Genomic DNA, 23,077 nt, shown 5'->3' with positions numbered 1-23,077 from the left:
ATATTTTTGTCTTCTGTCAGTACACTATTTTCTTACCTTGTTGGGAGAATGAGAACTGTATATTGGCATTGTGCTATTCCTGTATTTTTTGAAGGTGGGGCTGGAATCCTTCCTGTCCTTGTTTGGAACCAGAGAAACGCACCCTGCACATGGAACAACTGAATATAAGGATGGACACCTACGGCCGACACTTTGAAGCTTCCGGGCGGAAGAGTATGTCTTCTGTCCGAGGCCGAGCAGAAGATTATGTCTTCTGTCTGGCTAAAATCCTTTCAGCGTGGCAACGAAAAATGACGGACTGCACAGATCAAGAGTCCCACGGCTTGATATGTCTGTCATAAGCTTCCCATTTGTAATGGCGCGTGAAACCGTCAATACAGAGCTAGAATTATCCTAACTTGTCGTGTAAGCTTGTAACCGTCATTTTGCATGCTGGGTGGGATAATACTTTTTTATTTCTATCCATCCATCCATTTTCCAACCCGCTGAATCCGATCCGGGTCTGCTGGAGCCAGTCCCAGCCAACACAGGGCACAAGGCAGGAACCAATCCCGGGCAGGGTGTCAACCCACCGCAGGACCTTTTTTATTTAAATTCAGGTTATTAAAACGCCGCAATTGAAAAGAACACATTTCCAGAGAGCTAATGCCTCTTAAGGAAACAGGTTGCAAATAATTTCTCAGTGGCGAGTGATGTTGCCTCTTAACTTCAGAGACCTGGCTTTGAACCCAAGTCCAGTCACTGCCCTCATGCATGCTCTGCCCATGTCTGTGTAAGTCTTTCAGCAGGTACTCTGGTTTTCCCCTCAAAATACCAAAAATGTCACTGTCACTGTTAATTGGTGACTCTAAACTTACCTGGTGGTGTGCATGAAAGTCTCTGTGTCTCGTTCAAGGATGGTCCCCTACTGCTTGGATCGACTTCAGACCCCAACTTTCAACTGTATGGAGTGCGTCAAAACATAGATGAATTGGTAACTAATTTAGGGAGAAACCCTACAGGAATAGAAGGAAAAAAAACTGTGGTCAGTACAGCCGAGTTAGAAAGTTATTGGCATATTTACTTGTGATCTTGAATAGTCAGTTGGCAATTCAGTTAATCAGTCACTCAGTGTGTGATCGCCTCCAGGGTCTCCTGCAACACTCCAGCACTCCATGACCTTCTCAGCAACTTCTCCTTCACTTGCGCACCATTTTAGGGTCACTGACCCTGACTTTCTGCACTTTTCTGTAATTCACAGTGGGTGAGAATTCAAATTTCTTAATTTTTTGATCAATCGAATAATTACAGTATTTTTCATTAAAATGATTATTTAGCATGTAGGTATAAAATCTTGAAGACTCTAGGGCAGGGGTGTCGAACTCCAGGCCTGGAGGGCCACAGTGGCTGCAGGTTTTCATTCTAACCCTTTTCCTAATCAGTGACCAGTTTTCACAGCTAATTAACTTCTTTTCCTTTCATTTTCATAGCCTTGTTTTTAAGGATTCAATCCTCTGAATTTATTCTTTTCTTCATTAAATGACAGCCAAACAGGAATGAGATGTAAAACGAGCCAACATATCACTGGCTAAATCGGGGCTTCAAACTCCAACCAATTTCTCTTGCTGTTAATTAAATCCATTATTTAATTCCATGGCTTGTTGCTACTCTTATTCTGCCACAGCAGACATTTCCAAAACTGTTGATTTTTCTTTTTTTTGTAAGAACACCGTCAAAATGTTTTGGAGACCTGAGAAATCGACCTTACAGAGATCGTCACCTTTCTTTATTTTCAAATATTGTGTAATGGGCACAGGTGAGGTGCTCATGTGGCGGCTTGTTTTGTGTCTCATTATTGTTTGGCTGCTCATTAAGGAAAAAGAGACAACTAAGGGGACTGAGTCAAAATATAAGGCAAAAGAAGTTAATTAGCAGCAAAAACTGGTCACTAATGAAGAAGATGGTTAGAATGACAAGCTTCAGCCACTGCGGCCCTCCAGGATCAGCGTTTGACACCCGTGCTCTAGGGCATACCAGGACCACAACCAACCAGAACAGCTCTAAACCCACTGGAACCTGGATCTGTAATCCATCTGGATTGTGCCAGGGTGACTTCAATGCATGTTTTAGTAGGCCTGAAACACATGGAGTCTTACAGTGTTGCATCTTTCTTTGCAATTCATCTTTCAACTGCAAAAGATTAATGCTAAACCAAATAATAAATACAGTGGAACCTCGGTTTGCGAGTAACTTGGTTTACGAGTGTTTTGCAAGACGAGCAAAAATTTTTAATAAATTTTCATTTGATAAACGAGCGAGGTCTTGCAGTACGAGTAGTTTTTCTGCTGAGCGTCATGTGATCACAACTGAGCTGATGGTTCTTCTCTCTCTCTCTCTCACTGCGGGATTATGGGCAATCGTTTCCTGTTCTCCGTCTGAGTCGGCGTACCTCACTCATACAGTCAACGAGCGTATAGTGTTTACTACAGCATTAGCATTGTGACTGTGTGTGCGCGCATGTGTGTGTGTGTATGTATGTATGTGTGTGTGTGTGTGTGTGTGTGTGCGCTCGCGCGTGCGTGCGTGTGTGCTGTGACGTGCAAGTCCCCGTCTTGCACCTTAAAACACGAAGCTGTGTCTCAGTACTTTAGCAACACAAGCTTTATTCAGCTTGAAACAGTGACAGCGTAGTTATGTATACACAGACACAGCAGTCAGACAGGGCCCTGCACATTTATAACGTTCCTTGTTCCTTGTATCACCCATCGACGGCAGGCGCTTATAGCATGTCCACGATCTTTTCGGATTCGCTTTTACGGAGAACTGCTACAGCACTGGGAGACTGCGATTACTTTGGGACGCTCTTCAGCGTGTCATCCTGTTGGGTGCAATCCCACAAGAGTTTAGAAACTCACTCACACCAGCCATGATTCTTTTCAAAGGTAAAGTGCAGGTTAATTTGTTTTATGTATTTTTACTTTATATTTTGTATTAATCATTTTTATATGAATAGTTTTGGGTTGTGGAACAAATCATCTGAGTTTCCATTATTTCTTATGGGGAAATTCACTTTGATATACGAGTGCTGTGGACTACGAGCACGTTTCCGGAACGAATTATGCCCGCAAACCGAGGTTCCACTGTAACTGCAAATTATTGCAGACAATTTAGGCTCTAACATGGGCAGCAGTCAAAATCCTAAAAGTTATAAAGAGGTTTGACCCCCCCCTTTCAACTACGTATATCCTGTCCACATCAATGCACATAACATTTAATCATTTGTTTCCATTAACAGGCATGCACCTGACTGGAAAAGAGTTGCACTCATCAGCACGTCTGAAAATAGACCTTAAGCACATAAATTTTAGGTGTGACCACTTCCTAACTAAAGAAAAGTATAGGACTTTACATAGGGATTAAGATTCTGAGAAATAATGCTCTTTCTAGATACTTTTAACTTCTTAAGTAATTGCTGGTGTCCACCTTGGAAATGTTGGAGGGAACTGGACCATCACTGTATCATGCATGGCTTTAAACAGCTTGGAAACTAAGGGGATTTTGTACTGCTCCTACAAGGAGGGTGTAGGGATGTGTGCATCCTGTGATGGACTGGCATGGACGGGTGTCTCTAAGTTTTGGATTTATAGGGTTCAGAAAATAGAGGAGAGATTAGATTGGGATTGTCTAACATCCTCAAAGCAAACCCAGGACTCCGGTGATTGCTAAAACAAAGAAAAAAGTAGAAAGTACTTTCTAACAGGGGTAAAGGTCGTCAGTCAATACCTATATGCCAATTCAGAGCAACATACTAACTCAGTGTGACCTTTATATATAATGCGCTACCGTGGCAGTCCGTTTGTCTGTCCAGGATTTTAAATCACCTGAAGCAAGAGTTGCTCAGGAAGCAGCAAGCACATCAACCTCTGAGCAAATGAATGCTAAACATACAGAGAAAGAAAGAGGATGAAAACTAAGAATGCTCAAGTCAAGTGTCAAGTGCTGAAGTCCGCCGTTACTGGTACAAAATAATTCAAGTAAATGTTAAAACACAAGGCAATAATGTGAAGAGCCTACAAAAGGACGAATGAACAGAATGTATGTAGAAATAGATCAGTAAGAAAAGAGGGACACTTCTCATCTTTCCACATCATTTTAATTAATAGAAAACTGAAATCAGCTCACCTGATGTACTCTGTACTCCATTTCTCTGCTCCTCTTCTATGTTATTTAGTTTAAGATTATTTAGCTTATTTCTGGTTACACCTCATCCTTCCCATCCAGTGTAGGCTTAAATCTTAGACCTTCTGATTAATGCCTTCTAATATGTCACCTGTGTAGGGGAAGAGAGGGTAAATTGGGGCGGAATGGTGGCTCTGAGGCTAAGGATCTGTGCTGGTATCCAGAAGGTTGCCAATTCAAATCCCCGTTACTGCCAATAAAGATCCTACTCTACTGGGTCCTTGAACAAGACCCTTAACCTGTAATTGCTCCAGGGGTGCTGTACAATGGCTGACCCTGCACTCTGACCCCAAGGTGTATGCGAAAACTAACAAATTCGTCATACAAGAAATTGTATAAGGCGAAATAAGGAACTAAAAAAAAAAATGGAAGGACTGGGAAAACTGAAAGTGAGAAAATTAAAAGTGGATATTGTATTAATAACACACATTATGCTGCCTGTGGTCATCGGGACAAAAAACAACACAAAGACTCTCTAGCAGTATTACTATGCTGGTGAACTTGCAGAGGCATTAGCTCAGTGGTCCGGGACAGGTCATATCTCGTCTGAGATGGACGTGTAGTCGAGTGCAGCTGTGGCACAAACTGAGTGGGACAAGCTATAACCCGTCTCAGGCAAACGTATGTTAGTTCGTTGTGTGAACGTACAATGTGCATGTACCACAAAGCTGAGTTTGTCTGCTTGGGTTGAATGAGAAGTGAGGTGCATACTGGCACCAAAAAAAGTTAAAAGTGCGTCCATGCGCTACCTCACCAAGTGCAAGTCACTCTTGTAGAAACTTCTACATCTTCCAAAGAATCCACACTGACTCCAATGGCTGTGGTTGAGCGTGAACAGCGTGGACTGCTCCACACACACACACACACACACACACACACACACACACACACACACACACACACATACACACATCTTTCATAGTGAGAAGTGAGGTGCATGTAAGCGATGAAAAAATTAAAAAGTGCATGCTTGCGCCATCTAGTGGCTGTGGTTGAAAGTGAGCAGCGTGGACTGCTCCATATACACATACACACACACACACACACACCTACACAGGTCTTTCATTTATATATGTCTAATTGTAATGCTTTTTTATCTCTACAGTCATTAAAGAGTTGTTAAAGTAATACATTGAAATAATGAGTGACATGGTTAGCATCACTGTCTCTCAGGTTAAGCAGCGTAAGTTTTAATCACATGTCTTCACATTCTCGCCATATCTCTGTGGGGTTTCCTTCATGTATGCCATTTTTTCGTCTGCTTCTTTAAGATGTGCAGGTTATTTTAATTAGTGATTCCAAATTTCTTCAGTGAGAGTGTCAGTAGGGGTGTATGCCCTGTGATGCACTGGCACTCTCTCTGGTATTGGTTCATGTCTTGTGCCCAATGTTTCTGAGGTGGACTCTACATCCCATGATACTGAACTAGATGAAGCTAGTTTGACAATGCTATATTATAAATCTCAATAATTTTCCTGTTTCTTCATATAATGGGAGTAGATTTTAGTAAATTTGTGAATTTCCCCTTGGGATTAATAAAGTATCTATCTATCTATCTATCTATCTATCTATCTATCTATCTATCTATCTATCTATCTATCTATCTATCTATCTATCTATCTATCTATCTATCTATCTATCTATCTAAAGTCCCTTACGCATGCGCTTGGTGGACAACTTAAGGGCTCAGAAAATTGTCATTTCCCACCGGATCACCAGAGGGCATTGTTGACTGATTCCTTTTCTATTCCTCTCTCTGTAGTCCAGAATATTTGACGGTCATAACGTCTCTGACGTCACTTCCGGTGTCTGCCTGCCCTTCCTGCCTGGAAGCTCCACCATCTTGAGCAGTCTACTATGAGACTTGCATCGATAATAACGTTTTCTTTTGCTTTTAACATGTTTCGAACCCGTGTTTTCTTTTCATTATACAGGATTAACCTTCAGGTATCCCAAAGACTTATGATCTCTTTGTCTCTTTCATTACATACTGCATTTCCTGAATTTTTCTTCAGCCAGCCCTGCTGTAATCTCACTTCTAAAACATTTCCTTGACAATTCTGGCACAGTAGATAGACTTTTAGAAACAAGACATAGGGGCCCACGCCTTCTGTATATTGGGAATTGGACAGACTTTTTGGAAAGTCAGTGCTTTACTTCATCCTAATCCCACTGTGCCTGTAAATATCTGAAATACATAAAGACACGTACTGTATGAGAGCAGAGTCCTGGCTACAAGTTATTGCTCTTGTTTAGGATGTGGGCCAGTTTGCAAGATGCCATTTAGCCCTGTTGAGCTTTGTGGTACTTAACACCTTCTGCTGGGACATGGGACCTCCAGTTGGCAAATTTTCTAGTATTTTGTTTTACCTCATTCTTACCAATTAACTATTTCTGATCAACTGTTATAATAAAAGATGTACCTGTTGGTGATCAGTCTTGCTGCAGCTCCATTCTTGGCAGTCAGACTCTGTCTCTATAATTTATGGGTACAGCTGTACTTGAATTCTTTTGCATAACCAGAAAAGGGTGTGACTCCAACCACAAAATGCTAAGTTTCAGGTTTGCGAAAATGCTGTTATATTTCCTTAACTCATGGTTGGTTGGTTTGCTGTGTAACTCTTCCTGATCTCTGACGCAGCCGACCCTTTGTGTCGTTTCTTGTCCTAGGTCGGATACTAACCCCTGCTTTCTCTGCTGTTCTTTTGTCCAGTTTTCTGTGGTGATGATCTGCACCACCACCACCCGATCAAAGCACTGTGCAGTCCCTACATTGATGGATTGAAGGCCATGACCATCATCGTCTAATTCTTCCACGTGAAGACTGAAAACCATGAGGACTGATTGAGATCATTTATTTTGGTAACTGCACTACTGCAACAAAATTCGATCTGTCTGAGAAACTGGAACGAGATTGGAGGAAGCAAGAAAAAAAAAACAATTTAAGTGTTGTATTTTTGAACGGCCGTATAAGTCGGGTCTGATTTTATGATCGATTTTTCATGTTTCAAGAGTTTATACGGTAATTAAAATACAAAATAAAATACACAAAACACCATAAATAATAAATAAATACAAAAGAATTTAAAAAGCTTTGGTATATGCATTGCATACTTCAGGTATATAGTTTGGCATCTATATAACTGAAAAAATCCCAACTCTGCAAAAAAATAACTTCAGATCATAAGAAAATACTTGAATATAAAAGTATAAAAAAGTAACAAGGGCACTTTTGTCTGTTTCTTTAATCCATTGTAGCAATGTCCTTCACTACAGTGAGGTTAAATAGTCAGTTTCCAATGCTAGTCTGGCTGTAATTTACATTTATCTGGCTTTTTAAGACACTATTAATTGCATAATCCACTTTGTTTATTACACTGCTGTCTGATCAGAGCAGTAATTCAAAGTGTATAAATGTCCAGAAGCCTAAAGAACTGTCTCAGTGTGAGATTTAAAGGAAGGACAAGTTAAAGTACAAGTTTTATTGAATACATGTGGATATTCAGCATGATCGATGACTGTTTCAATTCAATTCTTTATTGTCATGTGTACAAGTACAAGTACCATGTACAATGAAATGCTTGCTTGCATGTGCCCCCGCAGACAGTGAACATAGACAAAAAAAAAACCCATACACAATAACTAAATGAATATAAATAAGCAAATAAATAAAACCAAAATCCTAGGAATAAATAGAGACAGTAGCAGAAGTATATGTGCAGGTAACAGTGGAGATGACACAAGGTTACTGATTGTTCATGAGTCTGATTCCAGTTGGGTAGAAACTGTTCCTGAACCTGGAGGTGTGCGTCCGAATGGACTTTAGTCGCTTCCCAGATGGGAGGAGGGTGAAAAGTGACAGTGCAGGGTGGCTGGGGTCCCGCCTGATACGGTTCACTCTCCTGAGACAGCGTGTAGTGTGGATGTCCTGGATCGCAGGGACCTGTGTGCCCGTGATCTGCTGTGCTGTGTTCACCACACGCTGCAGAGCTCTGCAGTCCTGAACTGAGCAGTTGTTGTACCAGGATGTCATACATCCTGTCAGGATGGATTCCACAGTACACCTGTAGAATCTGCACAGAGTGGTGAGGGACATCTGGGCTTTACTCAGTCTCCTGAGGAAGTAGAGGCATTGTTGGGCTTTCTTGACTACTGCCGCAGTGTGACTTGACCATTTAAGGTCATCAGTGAGGGTGACTCTGAGGAACCTAAAGCTGCTGACCTGCACCACAGTCTCACCTCTGATGTAGATGGGGCTGTGCTCTGTTGCCTGTTTGCAGAAATCCACAACCATCTCCTTAGTTTTACTAACTTTGTGGGTGAGGTTGTTGTCCTGACACCATTCTGCCAGGAGTCTGACCTCATCCCTGTAGGCCGTCTCATTGTCCTCGCTGATCAGACCTATTACAGTGGTATCGTCAACAAACTTGAGGATGGTGTTAGAGCTGTACTTAGCTACGCAGTCATGGGTGTAGAGAGAGTAAAGCATGGGGCTCAGCACGCTGCCCTGCGGGGTGCCAGTGTTGATGGTGACGATGGAGGAGGTTTTTCCACCAATACACACTTGCTGAGGTCTGCCGGTGAGGAAGTCCAGTACCCAGTTGCACAGTGAAGAGCTAAGCCCCAGATCCTGGTGTTTAGCAATAAGTTGGGTTGGAATGATGGTGTTAAATGCAAAGCTGTAGTCCACAAACAGCAGCCTGGAATAACAGTTCTTGTTCTCTAGATGAGACAGGGTGGTGTGAAGTGTTATGGAGATGGCATCCTCAGTGGACCTGTTGCAACAGTAGGCAAACTGGAGGGGGTCCAGACTGTCAGGGATGATGTCCTTGATGTGTTCTAGCACCAGCCACTCAAAGCACTTCATGGCTATGGGAGTAAGTGCTACTGGGCAGTAATCATTAGGGCAGTCTAGTTTATTTTTCTTTGGGACAGGGATGATGGCTGTGTGCTTGAAGCAGGTGGGGACAGATGAAACTCTCAGAGATGTGTTAACAATATCCGTAAAGACAGCAGCTAGCTGGTCGCAACATGTTTTTAAAACACGACCTGAGACTCCGTCTGGGCCGGGTGCTTTGCAAATGCTGAGTCGGGAAAAAGTCTTCCTCATGTCATCCTCGGAGAGCCTCAGGCTGAAGTCTTGCAGTGCTGTGGGGGGGTCGCACGGGCCTGTCTGTGTTAGCGAGCTCGAAGCGAGTGAAAAACACATTCAACTCATCCGGGAGTGAAGCGGCGGTAGCTGTGGCCGAGTGTGTCCGGGGTTTGTAGTCTGTGATCAGCTGAATACCCAGCCACATCCGCTGAGTGTCTGCTGTGCTGTTAAACTGAGAGTTCAGTTTGTGGACGTACTGGTGCTCTGTGTTGAGTCTGTCACACAAAAAAGTGTTCAATAAGACTGTAATAATGCAATCATTAATGGAATTTGCAAATATCTTAATTTTCCAATTGTTTAAAATGATAAAAATATTTAATAGATTAATATGTAATTTGTTAATTTTTATATGTTATATTTTTTATATTTTATAGATATTTATATAAATGATATATATGATGAGGATGGATAGGATTAGAAATGAGTACATTAGAGGGTCAACTCAAGCTGGACGGTTGGGAGACAAAGTCAGAGAGGCGAGATTGTGTTGGTTTGGACATGTGCAGAGGAAAAATGCTGGGTATATTGGGAGAAGGATGTTAAGGATAGAGCTGCCAGGGAAGAGGAAAAGAGGAAGACCTAAGAGAAGGTTTATGTATGTGGTGAGAGAGGACATGCAGGTGATGGGGGTAACAGAGCAAGATGCAGAGGACAGAAAGATATACAATACAATACAATGCAATTTATTTTTGTATAGCCCAAAATCACACAATAAGTGCCGCAATGGAAAACCCCCCAGCCTTGACTTTCTAAGAAGACAGGGAAAACTCCCAAAAAAAACCTTGTAGGGAAAAATGGGAGAAACCTTGGGGAAAGGCAGTTCAAAGAGAGACCCCTTTCCAGGTAGGTTGGGCGTGCAGTGGGTGTCAAAAGAAGGGGGTCCATACAATACAATACATAGAACAGAACAAATCCTCAATACAGTATAAAAATAAAAATTTTAGAAGTACGGAGCAGAATTTAACAGTAAATGATAACACATAAGAAGATTTGGATATATTTAGAATCCTGGAGACCTCATCTATCAAGCTGCCTCCCCCATTTGGCCATTCCATGGCTGAAACATTGCTGCGTCAGCCAATCCAATGAAAGGACCCCTTCTTCCCACGATTCCTGTGATCCTCCATCAGAGATGACTTTACCTTAGGCAGGCAAAACAACTTGACAGGTGGGCCGTGACACCAAGTGCCACATTTGAGTACCGAGAAGAGAAACAGAACAGGTGAGGGTTAGTAACAAATTATAACTATCATGTTACTTATGTTTTAGTGCTAATGACTAACAACAGAGATGCAGTCTGTACAGTTAATCAGCAGCTCTAGTCAGGGTGTGCTAAACTGAAGTAGTGAGTCTTCAGCCGGGATTTAAAAGCCGAGACTGAAGGGGCATCTCTGATAGTAGCAGGCAGACCAGTCCACAGTTTAGGGGCCCAGTAACTAAAAGCTCGACCTCGCATTGTTATTTTATTAATCCTTGGAATCAAAAGCAGACCGGCATCTTGAGATCTTAATGTGCGCTCAGGTTTGTAAGTCATGATAAGTTCTGACAAGTAAGCCGGACCTTGGCCATTTAATGCTTTATATGTTAAAAGGAGGACTGAAGAAGATGATCCTCTGTGGCAAGCCCTAATGGGAGCAGCTGAAAACAGAATATATATATATATATATATATATATATATATATATATATATATACACAGTATATATATTGGTACAGATGGCTGGGGACCATACACATCCGGGACGCCTGGCCAGTCCACGAGAGGGACGATACCTTCCCTGGGCCACGAGAGGGCAGCCGCCCTGGTCTGCTTGAGGGTCACTGGCACAGAGCTGAGAAGCTCATCCCTATGGGAGGACGTGGCCACCGCCAAGTGGCACCCGGAAGGTTATGGAACCACCAGGATGTGCTGCCGGAAGAAATCCCAGGGGCACCCGGAGCCCATCCGGGTTATTATAAAAGGGGCCGCCTCCCTCCAGTAGACGAGCCAGAGTTGGGAAGAAGAAGACGGAGCTTGTGAGGAGGGGAATGGAGGTCAGAGAAAGAGAAAGAGAGAGAGAGAAAAGAGACATTTGTTGAATACTAAGGCATTGTGGTGCTTATATAAATTAAACGTGTGTATCTTGGACATCCTGGTGTCTGTTGGTCTTTGTCCGGGGGCTATCTTTCCACTATATATATATATATACATATACATATATATATATATATATATATATATATATATATATATATATATATATATATATATATATGGATATATATATATATATAGAGAGAGAGAGAGAGAGGCACACTTGCGCGCATTGGAGACCGCTGCTGGGCTCAAATGGTGTTATTTCTCAGTCGGACCAGAGGTTGGCGCTATCATCTGATCCTTTCTCCTTTTGTCCATCTACAGAACAGTTACGTCACCACCAGTCTGCCCACTGATGACATCACTTCCAGCGCTGTGTCTGTCAAAAGTATTCACACGAATGAGAGGTGAGAGGGACGTGTGCGTGTTTGAATATGGTTGAGAGGAGGGCAGGACTTGAAATTATTTCTTTGAAAAAGTCTCATCTCAGGATTTCTTTTTATAGTATATAAATTCATATATATATGTATATTATATATATATAGTGACAGATGGGGGCGCTCTCGCTCCCTTTGAACCCTCAGACACCACGTCAGACACCAGATAAATGTCCAAAAATGAATTTATTATAATAATAATAATGTGCACCAAGCACCCCCACTCCACAATACTCCAATACAAATCAATAATCACAAATACACAATCCTCCACTCTCCCAGACGTGTTGCCACCCTTCCACCCAGCTCAGCTCATCCATGTGGGATTTCCCAGAGTCCTTTATAGTCCTTGACCCGGAAGTGCTTCTGAACCCTCAGTCCATGTGACTTCCTAGCACCTCCGGGTCAGATCAAAAACTCTTCTTTTTCATCCCGGAAGCATGTCATTTCTTCTGTCCATGTGACTGGGGCGTCCTTCTGGGGTGTAGGGAAAATAGTCCTTACTCCTCCCTGGAGCGTCCTCTGGCGGCCCCCATGGTATCCAGCAGGGCTGTAAATTTAAAGTCCACTGTCCATAATTCCCTGCTGGCACGCTACAGGGAGGGCTCCACCTGGAGACCTGGGGGTATTGGCCGGGATGAATGGCCGGCCATATCCCACAATATATATATATATATATTTATATTGTGATGTGCACACAGACCCGCAGCGCAACGCATCCTGCTTCAACAATGACTTCACAGCTCTGTTGCGCAGTGCATCTGTCAGCTGGGAACCAAATGCCGACCCGCAGGATACTTTAATTTGGCCAATGACCTGGCTCACTTTCTCTTTGTCCCCTTTCCTCTGGGTTGATCCAATCCCAGTCATGGATCTGCAGCCATGGGACTAACCTGACAAGGAAGATTATCTATACCTGAACTGAAAGAGGGAGCCGAGACAGAATGACTAATAAAGTTGCAAGCTTGTTTGCTGTGTTTGTGTGTCATGGAGTGGTAGCTCCCACTTCAATAAGAACGCTTGCTGTTCTTGTTTGAAGTTGATTAATAAATCTGGCCTTTCTAAAGCCTAAGACTGAGCCTTGTTTGTTAGGTGCAGGACAGCGACTCATGTGTCATAATATATATGTTATATATACAGTGTATATATATATATATATATATATATATATAATTAAATGGATTAAATTCATTTTTTTCCTCAGAATTCTACACACAACACCCCATAATGACAACGTGAAAAAAGTTTACTTGAGGTTTTTGCAAATTTATTAAAAATAAAAAAATTGAGAAAGCACATGTACATAAGTATTCACAGCCTTTGCCATGAAGCTCGAAATTGAGCTCAGGTGCATCCTGTTTCCCCTGATCATCCTTGAGATGTTTCTGCAGCTTCATTGGAGTCCACCTGTGGTAAATTCAGTTGATTGGACATGATTTGGAAAGGCACACACCTGTCTATAGAAGGTCCCACAGTTGACAGTTCATGTCAGAGCACAAACCAAGCATGAAGTCAAAGGAATTGTCTGTAGACCTCCGAGACAGGATTGTCTCGAGGCACAAATCTGGGGAAGGTTACAGAAAAATTTCTGCTGCTTTGAAGGTCCCAATGAGCACAGTGGCATCCATCATCCGTAAGTGGAAGAAGTTCGAAACCACCAGGACTCTTCCTAGAGCTGGCCGGCCATCTAAACTGAGCGATCGGGGGAGAAGGGCCTTAGTCAGGGAGGTGACCAAGAACCTGATGGTCACTCTGTCAGAGATCCAGAGGTCCTCTGTGGAGAGAGGAGAACCTTCCAGAAGGACAACCATCTCTGCAGCAATCTACCAATCAGGCCTGTATGCGCCTTCTGTGCAGCTGCCCGAAAAACCTTACGAGACCGACATCGCAGCAGGCGGCGGATTTACGGCCACAAAAATTCAAAGAGAAAGGCGATTTCGACCGACATCCAACCCCAACATCGCGGGAGGCAGCGGATTTACGGCCGCAAAAATTCTAAGAGAAAGGCGACTTTGATTAAAGCTCTAGAGGCCTGAAAGGCGATTTCGACTACAGCTCAAGGCCTAATTACGCATTCATTCAATACACCTATATCAGGTTTGTAGTGCTTATACTTATTATATATTATACTATTCCACTCGTGCCCATTTCATCTTACGTTGTCGAAACGGGCTCTTTGTCTAGTCTATTATATAGTACCTTGCATTTCTATCTATCTATCTATCTATCTATCTATCTATCTATCTATCTATCTATCTATCTATCTATCTATCTATCTATCTATCTATCTATCTATCTATCTATCTATCTATCTATCCATGTCTCTGGTGACACTTCCTATGAAGTCAGTAGACAGATTGGGAGAGCATGGGGGTCATGAGGTCACTGGAAAGGGGTGTGTGGTGCTCCCGATATCTATGCAAAAGGACAAAGGTCCAAGTCTTTAGAGTTCCTGTGCTCCCTGTCTTGCTATTTGGCTGTGAGACATGGACGCTATCCAGTGACCTGAGACAAAGACTGGACTCCTTTAGTGCTGTATCTCTTTGGAGAATCCTTGGGTATCGTTGGTTTGACTTTGTGTTGCTCATGGAGTCCCGAATGAGTCACATTACCTGCATTATGAGGGAGTGTCAGTTACGGCATCACGGCCATGTGGCATGATTCCCCGAGGGTGACCTGGCTCACAGGATCCTCATTATTGAGGACCCAAGTGGCTGGACCAGGCCAAGGGGTGCCCACGTAACACCTGGCTGTGGCAGATAGTGGGTAATTCCGAAAGGTGGGACTGGACCGCGTGTCTGCCTGGGGGGGTGGCCAACCGGGATCCCGAGTTGTTTCATCATGTGGTGGGTACCAGTGCATGCTCCTCAACTTGACTTGACTTGATGCCTTGATTCATCAGGTTTATTACTGTTGCACTCTGCATGCAGGTCCTCCAACTTGGGGATTGGTGGCAGGACTGGCACTCCAACCACTGTAAGAAACCTCACACTGTTCAGTGTGGTACTGAGGTGTCACCCATTGCACGGCTAAACTCTCATCTCAGTCTGGGTGGTTTGCCATGTGGTGGGTGCGGCAACACGCTGTAATCCGCGCATGCATGTTATTTGATTGTGTTATGGTGGTTGTGGTGCTTAGGAAGCACTGTGCAAGAAGAAAACAATTAAAAATACTTCTGAGTGCTTTTACCCAGTGTCCTGTGCATCTGTCTGTTGGGTTTAAGGGGCAACAGAGACCCCTAGCGTCTGACAACATTCATATTAAGAAACTAAAAATCTAATTTAATCCAATTTAAAACATTTCTCGTATTGTTCCAATTGTTCTTTTATTGCAAAATTCTGTTCTTGTAATGTTTATACATTAACTGATACCAATTCAATAAAAATATTATACTAGTCACATGACCTGTCAAAGACAGGTAAGAGAACAAATGCAAAACTATTTGAAATCTCTTGCCCTGTGTGTTCCCATAAAGCTTGCATCTCTGCTTGCCTCTTGTTTGCTTTCTGACTACCACCCATGGCAGACAGGACTCCATTACCTGCTGTGAAAACATCCAATTCTTGCAAATGCTTCCTGTCTTTGAAGGAGATTCTCAGCATGCCTCCTACGCCTTTTCTCCTCCTTGTCGGTTTCAATCTCACACTTCTTTTCATCGTGTCACCCAAGGCAAACTGACCAATCACACCAGAGCCAAACTGACCAATCAGATTGCCCAGAGGGACCCAGAGGGCACGCAAACCTTAGTGTTGTATAATATAATAGACTTTGTGTCACTTTATAGAAATATCTTTCACACTTTCTATTTTTTACAATGAAAAATATTATTACGGAAGTTCTCTTTAAGTGACATTGAAACAAATTGAAAGTTTTACAGGTCGTCTGAGTTCAATAAGTTTATCCTTCTCTTGTAGTCTGTTTTCATCTTACTGCCACCTGCAAGCCTTATGCTGACAGCAGCTGCCCTTTGTTATCCAAGCCAGAAGTTTTTGTGTGTGGTTTGTTATTTTATCTAATTTGAATCAGTTGATCCATTTTTGAACCTTTCAGTCATTCATGGAGTGGCTCAGTGATTACTGACGCAGACCCTAAGCTTCAGAATCCTGGGTACTTCCTGCGTGAAGTGTGCAAATGATCCCAATGTCTGTGTGGTTTTAACCTCCTACTTACCACTTTTTAATTTCTCACTTCCAAACACATGCCAGTTATGTTAATTGGCAGCTCTACACTGGCTTGGTGTGACTGTATGCAGGGACGGACTGGTCATTAGGGCATATGGGCAATGCCTGGTGGGCCGTGGACTCTTGTCTGGTCATGAGCTGGCCATTTCATGAAATAAATTTTATGTTCTGGTTACTGTTTGACATTAAAATTAATTTTCTGTAGCGATTTATATAGTCCTATATAATATACCGTGTTACGCCATCAAGTTGTTGTAGTTGTCATTACACAGTGTTGCAGCGAAAAATTTGGTCAAAACTAGCTTTTGCCGATTTCTGTTTCGATACCGCTACATTTCAGTTAGCATATACATTATTGCAATTTATTTTATCTCATATCTAGTATCAATAACACTGCGCAATAATTTTTTTGAAAAGTCTTGCTTCCTCAAAAGTTTTTGCTGATTGTGACAGGTACCCACTGGTTATGCAGAAATATAGTTTTGGTTTTACTGCATCATGTAGGAACTCTGAGAAATAGACATTTACTGTATATGTTTACTGACAATGACGTATTTAGTCACGTTTATGTTTCGCATAAGCTATTAAATTCAACAGAATTAAAAGTGTTTTGCTCCTGATTTTCTTTTGTATTCAATGTCTGGTGCATCACATTGCAGTGTCCAACAGTAGTCAGCAAACATTGACGGATTCCGGTTGCCCTGGTATCATTTCTCCATCGTAGGAATGTCCTGGTGAAACCTTTCACCGTGTTCGTCACTGACAGCACCGAGATTTGCGGGGAAGAAGTGTGAGTAGAGGAAATGAATCTTGAGTGACATGTTGCACTTCATTGTCTTGTATGCTTTGAGAAGTTTGTCTAGCAGCTGAATGGAGTTTGGGGCTCTGTAATTGCCCAGAAAATTGTCAACAACATCTTTGAAGGCTTTCTGGGCAATTTTTTCCAGCCCAACTAACAGATCTTCAAACCACTTGTCACTCATAACATGCCTGATCTGGGGGCCAACAAAAATGCCCTCTTTGATCTTGGCGTCAGTTATTCTTTGGAACATCTGTCTTAAATAACGAAAACCTTCACCTTCCTTGTTCAGTGTTTTCACGAAATTCTTCATGAGTCCCAGTTTTATGTGAAGAGGAGGCAAAAATATCTTTGCCAGGTCGAAAAGCGATTCTTGTGCCACATTTTTCTGTCCTGGAACTAACTTTTTACGGAGTGGCCAGTTCTGTCGAGAATAGTGCAACTCTTTGGCATGGCTGTCCTATTCACAGATGAAACAACAGTACTTTGTATAGCCAAGCTGCAGTCCTAGTAACAGAGCAATGACTTTAAGATCTCCAGAGATATTCCAGTTGTACCTGCTATACTGGACGTGCTTCAGCCACAGTTCCATATTCTCATACATTTTTTTCATCTGTGCTGCATAGCCAACAGGTACTGAAGGATAAACGTTGCCATTGTGTAGCACAACAGCTTTCAGGCTTAACATTGACGAATCAATGAAGAGACATCACTCTTCCGGGTTGTGATCACCACCCAAGGCCAAGAACAGTCCTTCAGTGTCACAACAGAAACAGAGACTGTCGACTTGTGCAAAAAATGTGGTTATGTCATGATGTCGGCCTCGAAACACAGAAATTTTCGTACCTGGTGACAGCAAACACCATTCCTGCAGTCTAGAACCCAGCAGCTCGGCTTTTGCTTTAGACAGACCCAAATCTCTGACCAAATCATTCAATTCAGACTGTGTTATCAGATGTGGATCACCTGATGAGCACGGTTCAAAATCCAGGTCAATGTCACTGTCAGTACCCTGTACTGTAGTTTCTTCATCTGGTTCGTCTAAGGTCCAATCCTCTGGTGGTTTCAGAATTGGAAGACTGTTGTCATGTGGCATGGGTCTCATTGCTGAAGGCAGATTAGGAAATTCAATTGACTTCTTGTTTTTGTCAGAGAAACCAGACACATTAGTCAAACAGAAGTAACAGTCTTTGGTCGCGGTCTTTCTGTTCTCGCCATATCACTGGAACAGCAAACGGCATCATCTTTCGAGTGCCTCTGAGCCAGGCTCTCAGACTGACAGCACATGTCGCACAGCAAATGGGAGGCACCCATTCCTTGTCTTGATCACCAATTTTACAGCCGAAATATAGATGATAAGCTTTCTTCACAAGAGCAGTAATCCAACGTCTCTGAGGCGCAAGTATATATTCACCACAGATATAGCAGAATGTATCGCGGCTGTTACAACATTGACGAGACATATCACCTGACACCAAAACGTCTATAGCATCAAGCTTATTTACTGTTATATTGCTACAGATACTATACTTTACTATACTGATACTATACATACACACTGACTATCTACATTAACCAAATGAGCAGGATCGGTGTATGCAAGCCACCTTTATAGCATGCTGAGACAGCGTCAAGCTCGTTCAGACCTGCCAAGGATGTCAACTTCCACAGAACAGCTTCCAGCCTGACCTGATTCCATGACTGGACATGCCCAGGCTGCACAAACTGTTGTCAATAACTTTTTTTAACAGCAAGGACCACTTTACTAGAAGGGGTTGAGGATTCGGGGCGGGTTTGTAGGGCAGTTTTGTACACAATTTACATTACATTTCTATTATTATTAATTTATAATATCGTAACAGAAATTATACAACTTACCATAATGCAGAATCAGTGGGAGTCCTGAGCTTGTGTTCCTGCAACCAGACGATCCCATTTGGGGATGATGGAAGACAGTAACACACGAAGTGTGTTGCTTATGTTCAGTCTACTCCGTAATCTCGTTTGGTTGCTGTCACTGCAGAAAACACTGCCTTACAAAGATAGGATGTTGGAAATGGAAGCAGACTTTTCAGTGCTTTTGTGGCAACCTCAGGATATTCCGCCTTGACTTTAATCCAAAACGTATGGAGATTTGAAATTGTCTCAAACATACTTTTAAGGCCACCATCATTTGCAACCTCAAGCAGTTGATCCTCTTCAAGCACAAACAAAGTTGATTCACCTGACTAATTCACAAATGGGTCATAGATCCATTCCTTCCCATTTCGGGGGTCTTTTGTGGCTGGGAATAATGCTTAAACTCTATTGAAAGCTGAGATGGGTGATCATACACCAGCTTGGAGAAAGAAGGCCCTGGCTTGGTATCTTTAACAACCTCTGCTAACATTTGAAACATATAAAAAATCCCAATGTTCACTTGTCGGCTCTATAAATCAAGTTTGGCTTTGAATGCAGCCACTTTATCTGCCAACTTCAACAACGGGTATCTTCTGCCTCTGCCCCACGTGCTGCTGCTCCACCGCTGCCTCAGATTTTCCTCCTCAGGCTCCTCCAGCACTCCTCCAGCCTGGCTGGATACTGAGTCTGCAGAGTGGGTAAAGGTGGGGTACCCTAGTGCCTGAATGCCAGTTCATAATGCGAGGTTTCTGAACTCTTGTGGGATCCCTCCACCCAACGGGAACATCACGCTAAAGTGCGTCCTGCAAGTGTGATTGCTTCACAGTAGAGCTGTGAGCCTGCTGTTGCCCCGGCAACAGATAAACAGTCTTCCACAGACGCGGTGATCGCACTTCGGGACGCTCTTCGGCGTGTTGTCCCGTTGACGGAGGTCCCAAGAGAGTTTAGAAACCTCACATTTTCCTGAATGAGTGCCGCATTAATAGGAATGTTTCTTGAACGAGCGTCACTGAACCACATAAAAACTGTCTTCAAATACAGCAGTTCGCATATGTTTGCAACCCGAAATTTTTCTTCTTTTTTTTTGCACATAACAAAAACATATGTATTGCATTTATCATTCCAACAGATTGCACATTACAAACATTAACACTGTTATCGTTTTTTCGTGTCTGCCATTTCTATAGGGTGACAATGAGTTAAATTCCAATAGATGTTTTTCAAATGTTGACGAGCACTAAGCAAAAGGTATCACTGAAAACCACAGAAAAAAAAACAGCAAAAAAACAGTACAAGGAAAGTTCGAAGAAAGAAATTTTTTTTACAATGTTTCTGTTTGGGGATCGTTGTGTAAATGTGCACAACTGAGCTGCGACCACAGATCTAACTGCTCTGTGGATGATTCATTCAAGTGTTTCAAGGTCACTTCGTTGAAATGAAAGTATCTGCTGAATGTTATTCGTAGTAATGAGATTTCTATAGACTCGTGTCATATGAGGAAACTGTCGGGACCATAAAAATACTTTGTTGTAATACTCTCTCACCGCGGTCACTCTCCTCTCTCTGCACTACTGCAAAGCCTCGCCCGCCAAGCGTTCTGAAAAGTCTGAGTGAGTCTCCGTTGCCGGCAGTTCTCTCGCGGCCCGGCTGTCAGACGGCTGCGGCTCGGTAGTGGGCCGCGGACTAGGGGTTGGCTTACAGGAACGAAAATGTTTGGATACAAATATAAGAAAAAATCATGACAAAACTGAAACGGTACGTGATGGGTAAATTTTGATGTGATATTCGTGATCAGCACCCAAAAATCTATAAGAAACACCCAACAGTGTTCAAGAAGCAAAAACTTTATTGTGCAGTGTAATTAGTTTAGATTATGTATTATGCATTTTACAAGGGGGCTCCGCCCCCTGCTCGCTTCGCTCGCCTACCCTGGTGTTGGGTAACCCGAAATACATTGATGAATGTATGAGATATGTGCCTGCTTTGCTTGCGGCATTTCAGATGCGCGCTGTAGGTGCCTGCGTTCATTGATTATATCCAGGCGGGCTCGTGTTTGTATCTCCGTCAGTTGTGGTCTTTCGTTTTGAACCCGTGCCTGCTTTGCTTCCGCAGTTTCTGACGCGCGTTGTAGGCGTCTATGTACATTGTATTTGTCCATGCAGAGCTGTTTGGTTTTGGAGCCGAGACAGTTTTGCCTCCGCGGTTTCAGACGCAGTTTCAGATGCGCGTTGTAGGCGTCCATGTTCTTTGTGGACCTGTGGGGCCTCCGTAGCCTCTTCCGTTTGACTCTGGGGTGCAGCGCAGAATCCTCTTTTTTGTGTGGTCGTGTCATTAGTCGTTAGCTATGGGCGCGTTGTTGCTTCATGTCATATTTACGTTAATTGAGCTCTTTCGGTTTTGGGCCGTGACTCCTTCATTCACGGTGGATCAGACTTCGCTTGCGGTTTGCACCTGCGCACTATGTCTCATGGTCCCATAGCCGTGTACCTGCGTCCATGCCTTCGATTCTCAGTTAGTAATATGGATTGTTCTCTGGTCGTTGGCGTGAGTGATAATTAGTGGTTTTCAGCTGCGATTATTAGTATGGTGAAATATAAAGTTATAAAGCACAGGATAGGAATTTTTCATATTAGGATGGAACATTTATAGTTTATTGTTAAGTTAATGGAACATTTCAGTCATGTGAGGTTTTCATTATAACCTCGGTTATCATTTATTCAATTGTAAATGAGCAGCTACCAGCCTACTAGGGTAGTGGCACTTGGACATGACATTGACATTTGACATGTACTCTAATAACGTTACTAAATTTTTATTTTTCATTACATTTTATTTCTAACCAAGTCGTCAAATTTTAAGTTGTGTCTAAACAACAGTGTACAGATTAAGTTTGGCAACAGTTTAGACAGAGTTCATATCATAGGCTCATAGTAAGTAGCGAGCCGCGTTCTCATCACAAATTTTAAGAAAATTACAATGAACAATGATACATCCATCCCTTTTCCACGTCACTTATCCAATTGGAGCCCTCCTCACTCCCGCACCAGCCTCGGGGAGTTTCGTACATCCGCTTAGTTAGCAAATGAGAGAACTACTTAATGCATTTAGATTGGGTTTTTTCTATAATTTGCTTGAACATCCTCATTGATTTTGCGACTTCTCTTATCGCACTAATAATCATAGTTATATATTCACGCTAATCCAAGGCAGAGGCTGTGGGCCGAGGGTAGGAGGAAACATGACATCAGGAGTGGGGAGCCGGGCAGGGCCCTCCTCACTGTCTTGTTTCACTACTACACAGGTGGAGCCGCAGAAAATTACAATGAATAATGGGCCGAGTGGGTCGACCTCGTCACCTCACTCGTTGAAGGATGCCCGGGCCGGTTTTGAGACCCAGTCCGCTCCTGACTGTATGTATGCCCTAAAATGGAGTCATGCCCTACCTATGAAGGTTTTATCTCCTGCCTACTGTTTTCAAGGAGGACATTGGGTCCAGAAGGCCCTGAATCGGATAAGTGAAATGGAAAAGGGATGGATGTATGGAGTCCGTAATAATGGTTGATCGAAAAATGAATATAACTTCAAACTACAAAATGCTTCAAGGTAAAACAGTGGATGGAAAACATGAATTTCACACATTTCCTGACAACCTATATCTGTCATTTTTTGTTTTTGAATAAAATACAGTAAGTTGGATAGCAGTGTGATGGATGACATTGATTTTGTTGTTGAATCAGTGGAGCTGGTTATAACTACAGGCTGTGCATGTGGGCGACTGTAACACAGAATATGTGTGGGCTGAATAAAAGCAGCTCTACAAATTTCATACGTATCAAGGAGCAGGTTTTTAGAGAAAAATGATATACTGATAAACTGGCTTCCATTTTACACATTTTGGCCTTTTGTCATGTGATCAGATGGTAGGCACATATTACTAATCAAACTCACTATATAAAGAATCTGGCAGGTTAGGACATTTTCTTGAGGCAGCTGCCTTGATAGTGAAATTGTAAAAAAGAGCAGGAAGGGAAAGAAGACATAAAAAAGGAATATGCTGTTGAGAAAACATACAGAAATGAAAACGGAGACTGAACATAAAAAATAAATTGAACAGTAAGAAACCATAAAGAAAGGCTTGTATATTGCTATAATTTTTGCTTATACTTTTACTCAATGTAAAAGCATTCTGCTTTTAAATCCGGTGGAGTCTTTTGATTGCGTTGCTGTCCACAGGCAGCTATGGGAAGATAATCTCGGCACTTCCAAAAGTAGATGCCAATATACAGTAGTATTTATAGTTCCTTAAAAAAGTGG

This window comes from Erpetoichthys calabaricus, chromosome 15 (assembly GCF_900747795.2).
Source record: "Erpetoichthys calabaricus chromosome 15, fErpCal1.3, whole genome shotgun sequence".
Taxonomy (NCBI): Eukaryota; Metazoa; Chordata; class Cladistia; order Polypteriformes; family Polypteridae; genus Erpetoichthys; species Erpetoichthys calabaricus.
Note: the sequence above shows the minus strand (reverse complement) of the source record.